General features: G+C 47.4%; 1 non-coding gene across 1 annotated transcript; it reads right to left on the bottom strand.

Moving 5' to 3' along the window:
- Positions 1 to 4,794: 4,794 nt before the first annotated feature.
- On the bottom strand, positions 4,795 to 4,939 carry LOC112395802 (U8 small nucleolar RNA). The gene has a single exon (XR_003002452.1). It is a non-coding gene; the product is annotated as a U8 small nucleolar RNA (small nucleolar RNA).
- Positions 4,940 to 12,088: the final 7,149 nt, after the last annotated feature.

Genomic DNA, 12,088 nt, shown 5'->3' with positions numbered 1-12,088 from the left:
CTCTCTCTCTCTCTCTCTCTCTCTCTCTCTCTCTCTCTCTCTCTCTCTCTCTCTTTCTCTTTCTCTCTCTCTCTCTATGTATGTATGTATCTATCTCTTTCTTCCTCCCTTTCTCCCTCCCTCCATCTCTGTCTCTCTCCACTTGCCTGGAAGGAAAGAGTCCAAGATGGTGTAGCTGTATTATGAAAACAATTCAGATCCCAGAGCCACTGCCAAGGAGAGGACCCAGGTCTGTGAGAGGCGCAAAGCAGAGCGGTGCGGGGAAGCTCGCTCAGGGGACCCATGCAGGAGATCCGCTCAGCCCACATCAGACCGTGCTGTGAGTGAGAAACAGGGTCTTTACACATCCCAGGGTTGAGAGGCTAGGGTTTATTCGCTACAACAGCTTAGCTTATTCTAGTCTATCTAATACACATGGGGTATTGTTATGAGGTGATTTCTTTCATGTTAGGTTTCCTATTCATCCTCTGTGAAACTTACAGGATTTAAGCACTGTCGAGACATGTTAAGTAGTTCAACATGGAGTCACAGTGGCCAATGGGAACTTCCATGCTAGTTGTTTTGAAATGTCCGCTGCGGGACTGCGGGAGTCTTCAAGTGATGAACGAAGACTACTGCTTTAGATGAGAAGTTGGATGGGTCACGCGTGTCACTGGAACCGGAGCAATGGATAGAGCCAAGATCCCTTCCCCTGGGGTAACCGTGACGTCTTAAAAAGAGATGTAAGCAGAGTGACTTGAAGGCTCGTTGCGGGAGGACCCAACCCTTCGTTACCCCCTTTCCCTACTTGACTAGCCTGTGTTGTGTTCTAAGTGTGTGCAGTATGTGAATTGTGATTCGTGACTATTGACTACCGGTTCGTGTATCTCCAACCCCGTGATTCTTACCTGCCCTTACTGCTGGGCCCTGCAACAAACAGTTACTTCGGACGGAGAAGATAGCGGGTACCAAGAACTCTAAAGTGGGATACAGAGAAAACAAATGGGGGAAATTTAAGCCTCTCCTCTGAAGTCACCCAGAATAACTTTTGCCAATGCTAAATCTTCACTTACAAGCTGAAAATCATTTTTGCATGTTATCAGGCCCAGTGATTTTTCAGTCTGATGTGACATATCTCAGGCCTTCCCATCAAGTGTCAAGAAATGAAATGTCAAATTCTGAGTTGTTTCGCCTACTGGGTAGCAGTGAAAGGGCATCGTTTGCAAAGCTTACCAGCGTGGAAGGAGCTTTGGCCAGGGAGTCAGGCTGTCAGTTCTAATCCCAGCGCTGGCCAAGGCCACAAACACATAGCAGCTGGGCCATTACTGTGAACGAGAAGATTGGAAAAGATGGTCTTAATGGTTTCCACTAGTTTTGATGATTGCCTACTATTGTGATTCTAGCAAGGTTTGTCATGCTGTGTTGCCCCAGGAAAGCTCAACAAACAAAACTGATTGAACACATCTGTAACCACCTGATCACAACTCAGAAGAGGGTTTCCACAAGCCTGGTGGGGTGCGGGGGATGCTGGCTTCGGTCTTGCGAGGTCCTGGCAGGCGCGCTGAACTCAGCCTTGGTGATAGATCTTCTGAGAGAGGAGAACCTTCCCCATTTGCTCCTAAGAATGCTCTGGGTCAACCTAGTAGACATCTGGCCTCATGCTGTTGTTTGTAAAGACCCCTGGACTTTGTTTAAGGCTTGGAGTTTTTAAACCAAGCACTAACACGACTTGTCAGAATTTGGACAAGTCACTGAACCTCTCTGAGCCTATAACTCCATCTGTGAAATAAGATATAATAGTATCTACTTTGCAGGATTGTTATGTGTATTCAGTGAAGCCCTGCATATGAAAACCTCTAACAAAACCTATTTCACAGAGTAGACCCTTACAAAGTTTAATGAACAGATGTACAGGCGGGTGGAGGGATGGACAGATGGAAAGTATTCTATCTAAAACCAACGACTGGGGAGGCAATCAAGATGGCAGAGTAATAGGACCTGAAGCTCACCTCCTCCCACAGATAAAACCAACTACTTACTAGGGAGATAGGGAATGTTTTAGGATATTGTAAGAGGTTAGGGCTTAAACCGAAACATTGCCTGAATCTCTTTGCATTATATCCTTTGCTATCCTAGAGGGAATGGGTTCTCTAAATTCTGTATCTGCTGCCTGAAGAATGATTATTGTTTTCTCATCATTTGTCTTAAGGCGAGTGATTTCAAGCTATCCAATAGGCTCCATTCTTCGGCTAAGTTTTGGATTTCAAAAGGTTCCTGTTCAGGCCTCCATTTACTTCACGACTTTACAAACTTTGATCACCCTGGCTTTTCCACCTTCTTTTTCTAGCTTGAAGCGCTTTGTTCTTTTTAGGTTATCCTCCTAAGGCAGCCTCCTTAGCCCTTTGATCATGTGAAGTTTTCTTCACTGAGTCGTCTCCGGCACTGTTATGTCATTATTCTTAAGAAGGCTTGACTCTCAGTTTAACCACATAGAGGATGGGAGGGGGAGAAAACAGAGGAGATCAAATAAGTTATGAAACTGATGTTCTGAAAATAAGAATATGTGGTAATTGCCAACTGAGTGATAGATGCTTTGATGTGCCCCCCCCCACACCTCGGAATTCTAATAGAAAGTGAGAATTGGGAGCTCCCCTGGGGAGCATCTGGTCTAGTCTCTTCCACACTTGCTCAGACATAAGAATCATCTGAACCACTTGTTCAATGTACAGATTCCAAGGCTCTGTGGGGACCAGTGCTGTCCAAGATGGTGGCCAGCAGCCACAGGTGATGAGTGAGCCCTTGAAAGGTGGCAAATCCGAAATGAGTTGTGTTGTAAGTATAAAATACACACTAGAGTTTGCAGGCTTCGTACAAAGAAAGAGTATAAAATACCTCATTCCTGTTTTCTATTGACTACATCTTGAAATGATAGAAGTTTGAATTTATGGGATTAAGTAAAAGATATGGACCTCCCTGGTGGCGCAGTGGTTAAGAATCTGCCTGCCAATGCAGGGGACACGGGTTTGAGCCCTGGTCTGGGAACATCCCAAATTCCGCGGAGGAACTAAGCCCGTGCGTCACAACTACTGAGCCTGTGCTCTAGAGCCGGCGAGCCACAACTACTGAGCCCACGCGCCCATAGAGCCCGTGCTCCGCAACGAGAGAAGCCACCGCAATGAGAAGCCCGCGCACCTCAACAAAGAGCAGCCCCCCTCACCTCAACTAGAGAAAGCCCGCGCTCAGCAACGAAGACCCAGCGCAGCCAAAAATCAATCAATCAATACATTTATATTTAAAAGAAGATATTAGAATTAATTTCACTTATTTCTTTATACTTTTTTTTAAAAAATGTGGCTGTGAGAACATTAGAAATGACATGAGTGGCTCATATTACATTCTACTGGACAAGGCTGGTCCAGACATACCGAATCAGAGTCCCTGTGGGAGGGGCTTACTCATCAAGTATTCCTGGTGACTCTCAAGACCAGGAGAACTGGGGAAGCGCAAATAGCACGATGAACACATTTGGCAGATGAGGAAATTCACATTCAGAGAGTTTTATCAGCTTGTCCAAAGTCACGCCGAAATCCATATTGTAAGGGCCAGGGGGTCAAACGATGACCTCATCAGAAAGTGAGCCGCGTTAAGTGCAGAAATTTGGACTGTTTTGTTCACCGATGCATCCCCAGTGCTGAGAGCAGTATATGGCGTAGAGCTACTTATAAATATATGTTGAACGAATGAGGCCACTTAGACACAATGTTGGTGAATTAAATGCGTAATTTCAGTCCCCTAACGGCCTGGTCTGCTTTGTTCTCTTCTTGAGGCTGCCGATAATAAGAGGATTGTTATCTACAAGGGAAAGGAAAACACATTATAGGTCATCTAGAAACTATCCTTGAAAGTCACAACACAAACCACATTAGCGTCTCCTAGAGAGCATCTCCTTTGCACGCAAATTTGACTTTCAACTCAGCCATTCAAACAGTGTCCTAAGAGAATTTGTACCACTAAGAAACATAGTCGCAACAGGTTTTTTTTCCCCCAGCTCCACCTGTTGGAAATACTACCTCCTCTACCAAAAATAAAGAAGGCATATTTTTTTCCTAAACCGCCTAAGCTGAAAGCACCCAGAGGACCTACTCCCAACTCCCTCTGGGGCTCATGGTTTTCTATTTTTAATCATGCAGTGTGCAGAGAGAAAAACAGCTCTCAAAGAAATTGCTTTGCAGAGAAACTGTAAACATCCCCTGGCTTCTACATGTGACTGTGGGAGAGCAGTGGACTTTTCAGAAATCAGGAATGACGAGGGAACAACGGCATTTGAATCACCCACCAAAACCAAAACCTCATTACTGTCCTCATCCTCTGGGTCCTATAAATTACTCACCAGGCAGCTGCAAGTAGGAAGCCCAATTTCATACCGAGTGATGGAGCAAACCTTCCGTGTGGGCAAACATTCAGTAAGACGGGAGGGTGACTCATAGACCATTCTGCCCATTGTTAGAATGCGTGCCCACCTGCCTCTTCAAGGGCTGAAATAACCCGTCGTCACGCTACTGCAGGAAAATCTAATGGTCACCTTGGTCCCCAGCCCCTGTTGAATTACTCCCTCACAGCCTTGGCTTTAATTACATAACACTTGGAGGGAGAAACACAGAAAAGACAAAGCCTGTGTCGGTCTTTTAGTAAAAATGGAAATTGATCAGAGTTCAGTCACATGCTTGGTGGTCTGGGGACCATGTGTGGTTTCCCCCGATCACCCGGAAACTTGCTTCTATGCCTATTGCCAGGGCCCACCCCAAACTCTCTAATTACTGAGTGCAACCCCCGGGAAGATGTACACTTTGCAAGGCCTGATTACGCGTAGCTGCTAATCACGCATCATGCGAGCTCCAGTCATCATGTTCTATTCTGTCCTCCGGAAGGAGGAACAGGTAAGGTTTATCCTACCTGACGATGGGAAGATGTACATTTTAATCGGCTCTCCTAGTGATGACCTATGCCTGCAAGTGTTTGAAAATGCCAGTCTAGAGTCACATCTGCCACACTGAACTTTGTGAAAGTCAAACTCGACTCTATGGATGAATAAATAGGTGTCACATTCCAGCGCATGGGACTCTTACCTCAGGCCCCAGACTCTGCTTCTGAATCCCAGCCTGTAGCAGCCACTATCCGGTGGGACCATCGGTGTGATAGCAGCACCCAGCAGACAGCCTCACCAAAGACTCCTCGTTCCCAGATTTCCTGATCTGGACCCAAGCTCTGAAACCCTCACAGGGCATTCTGCTACTAACTACAGTCGGAATCAAACGGAGCCGGTCATGCACTTTGGACCGTATGCCCTACCCACCTGGTAGACCCTGATGCCCAGCCTAACGCCCTAGTCTACCATGGGGAAGCATCCCCTTCTTCTGCCCGATGTGCTATGGGGACCTCTGTGCCTTGTGTCCCATTCCTAGACGTGCTGGGGTTCACTATCCACGAGGAATCCCAGAGATAGAAACCTTTCAGGGAAAGGTTTATCTTCGATGTGCGTTCGGGCTGAGTTCAGAAGGTTGGGTGTGATCACAGTAGGGGGAGGAGGAGGCGGTCAGGGTGGAGCCCGTGGAAAGGGGCCGGCAGAGCTGAGGGGTACTTACTGCGGTGTCACCAGGCAAGGAGACACCACAGAGGAAAGGACAGTCAGCTGTTGTTTCTTCATGCCAGTTCATCCCCAACCCACGAGCTCCTATCTCTGACCCTTCCAGGATTAGATGTAGGGGGAGGAGCTACAGAAGCAAAGGTGACTTTACGTCCACAAGGCAGGTGCACCGGGGGATTTGGCATTGGTACCGCTGGCTTGTGTGAACAGCGAAAAAACACCTCTGTGTGTGTGTGTCTGTGTGTGTGTCTGTGTATATCTGTGTGTATGTGTCTGTGTGTGCCTTTGTGTGTGTAGCTCTGTGTGTGTCTGTATGTGTCTTTGTGTCTGTGTGTGTCTTTGTGTGTGTGTCTGTGTCTGCCTGTGTTTTGCTCCTTCCTCAAGATTCTTCCTCTGGGAGGCCCACCTGCACTCTGTGTTCAGCTGAGCGACCCCCCTCCTCCAGTTGGCCCCTTGCAGTTCTCCCCGTGCCCCTGAGCTTCTATAGCCTCCCTTCTCCCTGGGGTCCCCCTCCCCTCCTGGTGGTTCCCTGGCATGCATCAGTTTTAAGACAATGTGGAATGTTCGGGAAATGTGTAGCTTTGCCTCCCATCAGGGAGCTCCAGCCACATCCTCCTGCCTTTAAGCATCTGAGGGATATCAGACACTAGGCTGTATGTTCTGCACATTCCATGGAAACTTCTGGAGCCTCCTTCTGGTTTTCTTGACTACAACACCCTGTCCCTCATCCCCATAGGGGTGGTGAAGTGGCCAAGTAGAGGGGAAATGCCGAGCACTCTGAAAACCCTCCCCAGAGGGATTTTTTGGCCTCATCCTCTTCAACCTCATCTTTTGAGAGGGCTGGAGGTTGAAGATTAACTAACATTGACTAACCAGCTTCGGCTCATTCCCCAAGCAATTCCTCCATAAGTCAACTAGCTCCTCTCTTGAAAATGCCGTGTTGCTTTCCGTGCTCCCAGGCTTTGGGGCCTCAGCCGAAACTGACAAGCATCTCATTTTAATATCTTGTTTCTCATGTACGGTTATAATTCAAGGTGGTATTTATTCTAAGGGAAACGTGCATATATTGCAATAGAATTATATGGTAATCTAACAGCAAACAAAGGAGGGAGTGTCCAACCTTGTCTGGGACAATTAAGAGGATCTTTGCAAAGGAAGTGATATGTGAGCTGCATCTGAAGGTCGAAGGGGAGATATTCAGCTCTGACGGAGACGGTGCTATTCTAGGTTTAACAGAGCCAAGTGCTTCTCTCTCTGTGACAGCTCGTGCTCATTAGACAATCTCAGAAATGGTTTCCAGAGCCTGACATCCAGTGGCTGTCAAACCATTTGTAGGGAAAGGACGGGGAGATGGGAATAGTAAAGATGGATTTGAACAGATAAGTTAGAGAGAAGCTACACCCCTGCCACACATACGCTTCACTGACCTGGGAGAAGGGAGGGCTTTAAGACAATGAAAATATTCACGTTGCTCTGTGTGTGTGTGTGTATATGTATCCCAGTACACACACACACACACACACACACACACACACAAATAGGCCATGGGTTTAGAGTCCATGTTTTGGCCCCTATTCCAGAAGGTATAGGTAATGCTAGAAAAAGGGAGAAAAGCATGAATACAAGGCCAGGAACTCCCATTTAATTGTCTGCCAATGTCCTACACAGCTTTCTAAAGGTGCCAAAGGGGAGCAAATAGCGAGTGAATTCTAGAGGCAGACACACAGGGCCTGTGAAACGTTCTGCAGAGTTAATACAAGCTGACTCCAGGCCCCGGAGAAGACGAAAACTCATCAATCTGGGCATTTCCTGGGGAGGCAAGTACAGAACATGGTTCCCTAAGCCAGAAGATCAATCCAATTCTTCCCTAAGACACTGACCACTGGTAGTTTCTGGGATTCTCCGAGGGCCGAAGGTGGAGCACTTTAGAGCTGGAGGGGTCAGAGGTCAAGTCACACAGCAGATTTCACAGATGAGGAAACCGGGGCTCCGAGGCATTCCACGTCTTGCCCCAAATCTCACCATTAATCACCAGTGACGCAGAACTAGAGCACAGGGTTTTTGCTCTTTATGTCACACTAGGTGACACGAAGGGAAAATACCAGCTCGCCTGTGAGCAGGGCACAGAACACGTGTGTTTTCTCCCCCTACGATCCCTCTGGAAGCCCCACTAAAAGGAAAGCAAACACGTGACGTTATATTACAAACCTACAAGGACACAGAGACCCATTGAGGAGCTGATCCCAGATGAGAGATGCCAAGAGAATGCTGGAAGAGGCAAAGCAGGTGTTTAGGTGGTAAATAATACGTTCGTGGGGAAAGCTGAAACCTCATCTCCTGTAGAGAAAGAAGCAACAAGACGCGAGGCGATTGACACCACGGGACTGTGGAAAAGCCCCAGGAGGTGAACGCTCCAGGTGCCACTGAAAGTGGGGCTGAGAGAGGGGCTGGGGGACATCTGTGAAGGACTTCAATTCCCTCTGTCCCTTCACTCGGCCAGCTCACCCTTCAACACCCACGCAAAGACACAAAGGCAGACCTCTCCATACACGTACCCCAAAGGCAGAGCTGAGACAGGCTTGCTTGGGAATACTTTATTTAGGAATCTGATCCCAGGAAGCGGGAGTGAAGGACGAGCAGAAGGAGAGAGTCATGAGCAGGTACCTTACTCTGTGGACCAGCGCATGGGTGACCAGTTGTCCCAGCTCACCAGGCTTTCTGAGGAGGCTTGTGAATTTGTTCATAGAACCCCCTGCCCTGGGAAAGGGGCGGGGAGAATACACGTCCATCACCTCCACCTACTGTGACTGGTGGCATCAACTTCCCTGTCCCTCCAGGTTGCACGCATGTGATACCTACTGAGTTTCTCCTCCAAGGCACCCAGGAAGCTCAGGGGCAGAATCAAGAGTTGCTGGCCAGGTGCTGTCAGGGTAAACCTGCGTGGGGCTGGTCACCCCTGCATGGAATTTGTCACCACAGCAGTGATGGGAACAAAGTAGATGGGGGGGATTTGAAGTGCTTCAAAACAGGTCGCAAATACAATTATGAGCTGGAGGCTCTGGGCTTGGGAGTTCCAGGCACAGGGGAAGGTTTTAGCAAAGGGGAAGAAAACAAAAGCTTTCATTAAAAACCCAAACACCGGAAAGGGACTTCCCCAGTCCACTTCCCTTGCTCGGTCTCAGGAAACCAGTGGCCATATTTATATCCTCAGGCACGAGGCCAGAGGATCTTCCCAAGAGAAACGGCCTAGCAAAAGATACAAGACCTGCTATTTCAGGGTGCCTCTAACAAAATGACCAGGTCTCGGCCCAATAACCGTAAATGAAATCCTGCTTTAACCATGCTCACAGATCTCCTTTGCTGCTGACTCTTAAATAAGAACAGAAAGCAAGAGACCACCGGAAAATTGAGGCAAGCCTGTATCACTAAAGACAGCTCTGGTATTTAAAGTTTTCTCTTAAATAGGTTGACTCTCTTCCCTTCAAGTGCATTTCAATGTTTGTTTGGCTTTCCTTTCACTGTTAACAGTAGCCTCGGAGGGACAAAAGAATCTTGGCTTTCAAGAAGCAGCATTAAGATTAAGGGCACGTGCAAATGCCGGAACCAAACCTGGTTCCATGAATGTAAATAAAAAATTGGTGCAGCCACTGTGGAAAACAGTTTGGAGGTTCCTGAAAACACTAAAAATAGAACTACCATAGGACCCAGTAATTCCACCCCTGGGTATATATCCCCCCAAATCCCACTAATTCTAAAAAATACAGGCACCCCAATGTTCATAGCAGCATTATTTATGATAGCCAAGACATGGAAACAACCGAAATGTCCCTTGACAGATGAATGGATAAAGGTGTGGTGCATGTATACAACGGAATACAACTCAGCCATTAAAAAAGAACAAAATTTTGCTATTTACAGCAACATGGATGGACTTGGAGGGCATTAAGCTAAGTGAACTAAGTCAGAGAAAGACAAATACTGTACGATAGGACTTATATGTGGAATCTAAAAAAATACAACAAACTACTGAATATAACAAAAAAGCAGCAGACTCACAGATACAGAGAACAAACTGGTGGTTACCAGTGGGGAGAGGGAAGGGGGGAGGGGCAACATAGGGACAGAGAGTGGGAGGTACAAACTATTGGGTATAAGATAGGCTCAAGGATGTATTGTACCACACAGGGAATATAGCCAATACTGTATAATAATTGTAAATGGAAAGTAACCTTTAAAAATTGTATTAAAAAATAGGGGCTTCCCTGGTGGCACAGTGGTTGAGAGTCCGCCTGCCGATGCAGGGGACGCGGGTTCGTGCCCCGGTCCGGGAGGATCCCACATGCCGCGGAGCGGCTGGGCCCGTGAGCCATGGCCGCTGAGCCTGCGCGTCCGGAGCCTGTGCTCCGCAACGGGAGAGGCCACAGCAGTGAGAGGCCCGCGTACCGCAAAAAATAAATAAAAATTGTATTAAATAATAAACTTTTAATTTTAGAAAAAAAATCTGATTCCCTTAACAATAGCAGCATGAAATTGGGAAAGTCACTGAACTTCTCTGTTCCTCCGTTTCCTCATCAGTTAAATGAGAAATACTGGTGAGCCCCACGTGCTACTGGTGCCACTGGTCTCTGCGGAAAGAGCTGCCGCAGGGCACCATTCACGTGGAACAGATGGAAATGGCTTCCCCCGGAGGCGTGCAGCGGGTGAAGAGGCAGGACCACATGACATAGCCCTGTTCCGCAAACGCGCCAGGGAGTGTCCCCAGGACCGTGCACACCGTGGGCCATCTACCAGCCTCTGTCCCACGATCAGTGATGGGGCTGGAGACACCCAGAACCCTGCTTGCTTTTGGAGAAGTCTCCTCCCTGTCCCCGGTACGCACAGCCTCACCACCCCAGTTTGCACAACACTCCTGTGTGCACTTCATCGTATACACATCCATCACTGAGTCACACCTCATCCTTTACTAACTGGAAACTCACCCCACTTAGCTTTGCACATCTCTGGACACTCACGCTCCCCTATAGCCCAAATCCTCCCACCGGGCCTTCTAGAACTCAAGGTCATCAGCAAGCTCTTCTCTATTTCAACCTCTTCTTGGAACAATCTTTCACCTTCTCCTCGGCTGGAACTGGCTGACTGTGGAGGGCTGAGCATCCCCTTCAGCCTGTTCTTTCGAACCCCTCGCACAGGTGGTCTGGGACGTGAAGTAGGTGTTTCCAGTTCCTCATCGTGGTATCTAGACCGTCATCCCTCCTCGCTCATGAAATGAATCTGGTTCTTTGAAGCTCTTGCCATTAGCCAGCCTCGTTAGCTCCCTGTGATCATGACAGCCATCTGTGGATCACTAGAACAGTCCCCTCTTTTCTTAAAGATCACTGTTTTGATCTGTTTGCCTGTATCTAAGCACAGCTCCCACCCACCCACCTCCCGCCTCACTTGTGTCCTGAATTCAATCCCCTCTCATCTGCTCAAAGATATCACTGTGGCAATTTTCCATCCTCTCTCACATCATAAATGCCCCTTTCTGTGGATTATTTCCCTTGATCGTACAAAGATGTTCTCATCTTTAAAAACAATAATAAAAGAACCTCCCTTGAACTCAGATGAGTCTCTTGCTTCTCCATGTGTCCAATTCGCCTTTTATCACGATTCAGCAAAAGAGAGCCTACAGTCCCTGAATCCACATCCTTTCCCATCATTACCTTGGGAAACTACACCAGTTAGACTGTTATCTCCACGATAAAAACCAAAACCACCTTCATCAAGGTCAGTTCCATGTCAGCATGTCATCTAATAGTCATTTCACCAGGATCATTTTTCTCAACTAGGTATGCTACCCATCAATGCCTTTCTTTTTCATGAAATGAAATGTTGCTTTTACTTGGCTTCAAGGAAGTTCCGGAATGTTTGAAGGACCCACGGAAAGAGCAGCACAGACTGGTCTGGGTCTCTGTAATTTGGGACCAATTTTAGGATTAAAATAGGCACAGTATCTCTTGGGGCCTCTTCTACATTCTACATCCAATGACTATTTCCTACACTCAGGGACACCCTGTGCTAACCTCTGTGTGGTGGATGCCGAGGTGGAGACTGTGACCTCGCCTTCCAGGGCTCACGGTGCAGAAGGGAGACATTCTCATTGGTCTAAGAAAATAACTTATTTTATTCTTTTCCCCCTCTGCCCAAACTGACTTCTGCTGCCGCCCCTCTGCCTACCCAGTGAGTCTGTTGCCAATACCTTAAATCATATTTCCTCTGCTTACCCTCAAGCATGTCACAGTGACAACTGGGAACAAAAACTGCTGGATAAATTCATTCATTCTTAGGGCAAAATGATTGGGAGCCCCCTTTAAACTCCTGTGTTTTTTGAATTTAATAATGCTCTTATATTAAAGCAGGAATTAATACTGAACAGCTCGAGGAACTTCGTAAAGTACAAAATGTATAGACTGAGAACGGTATTAA

The sequence above is a fragment of the Neophocaena asiaeorientalis genome, unplaced genomic scaffold (genome assembly GCF_003031525.2).
Source record: "Neophocaena asiaeorientalis asiaeorientalis breed wild unplaced genomic scaffold, Neophocaena_asiaeorientalis_V1.1 scaffold145, whole genome shotgun sequence".
NCBI lineage: Eukaryota > Metazoa > Chordata > Mammalia > Artiodactyla > Phocoenidae > Neophocaena > Neophocaena asiaeorientalis.
The sequence above is the reverse complement of the archived record's forward strand: the minus strand, read 5'-3'. Positions and strand labels throughout refer to the sequence as shown.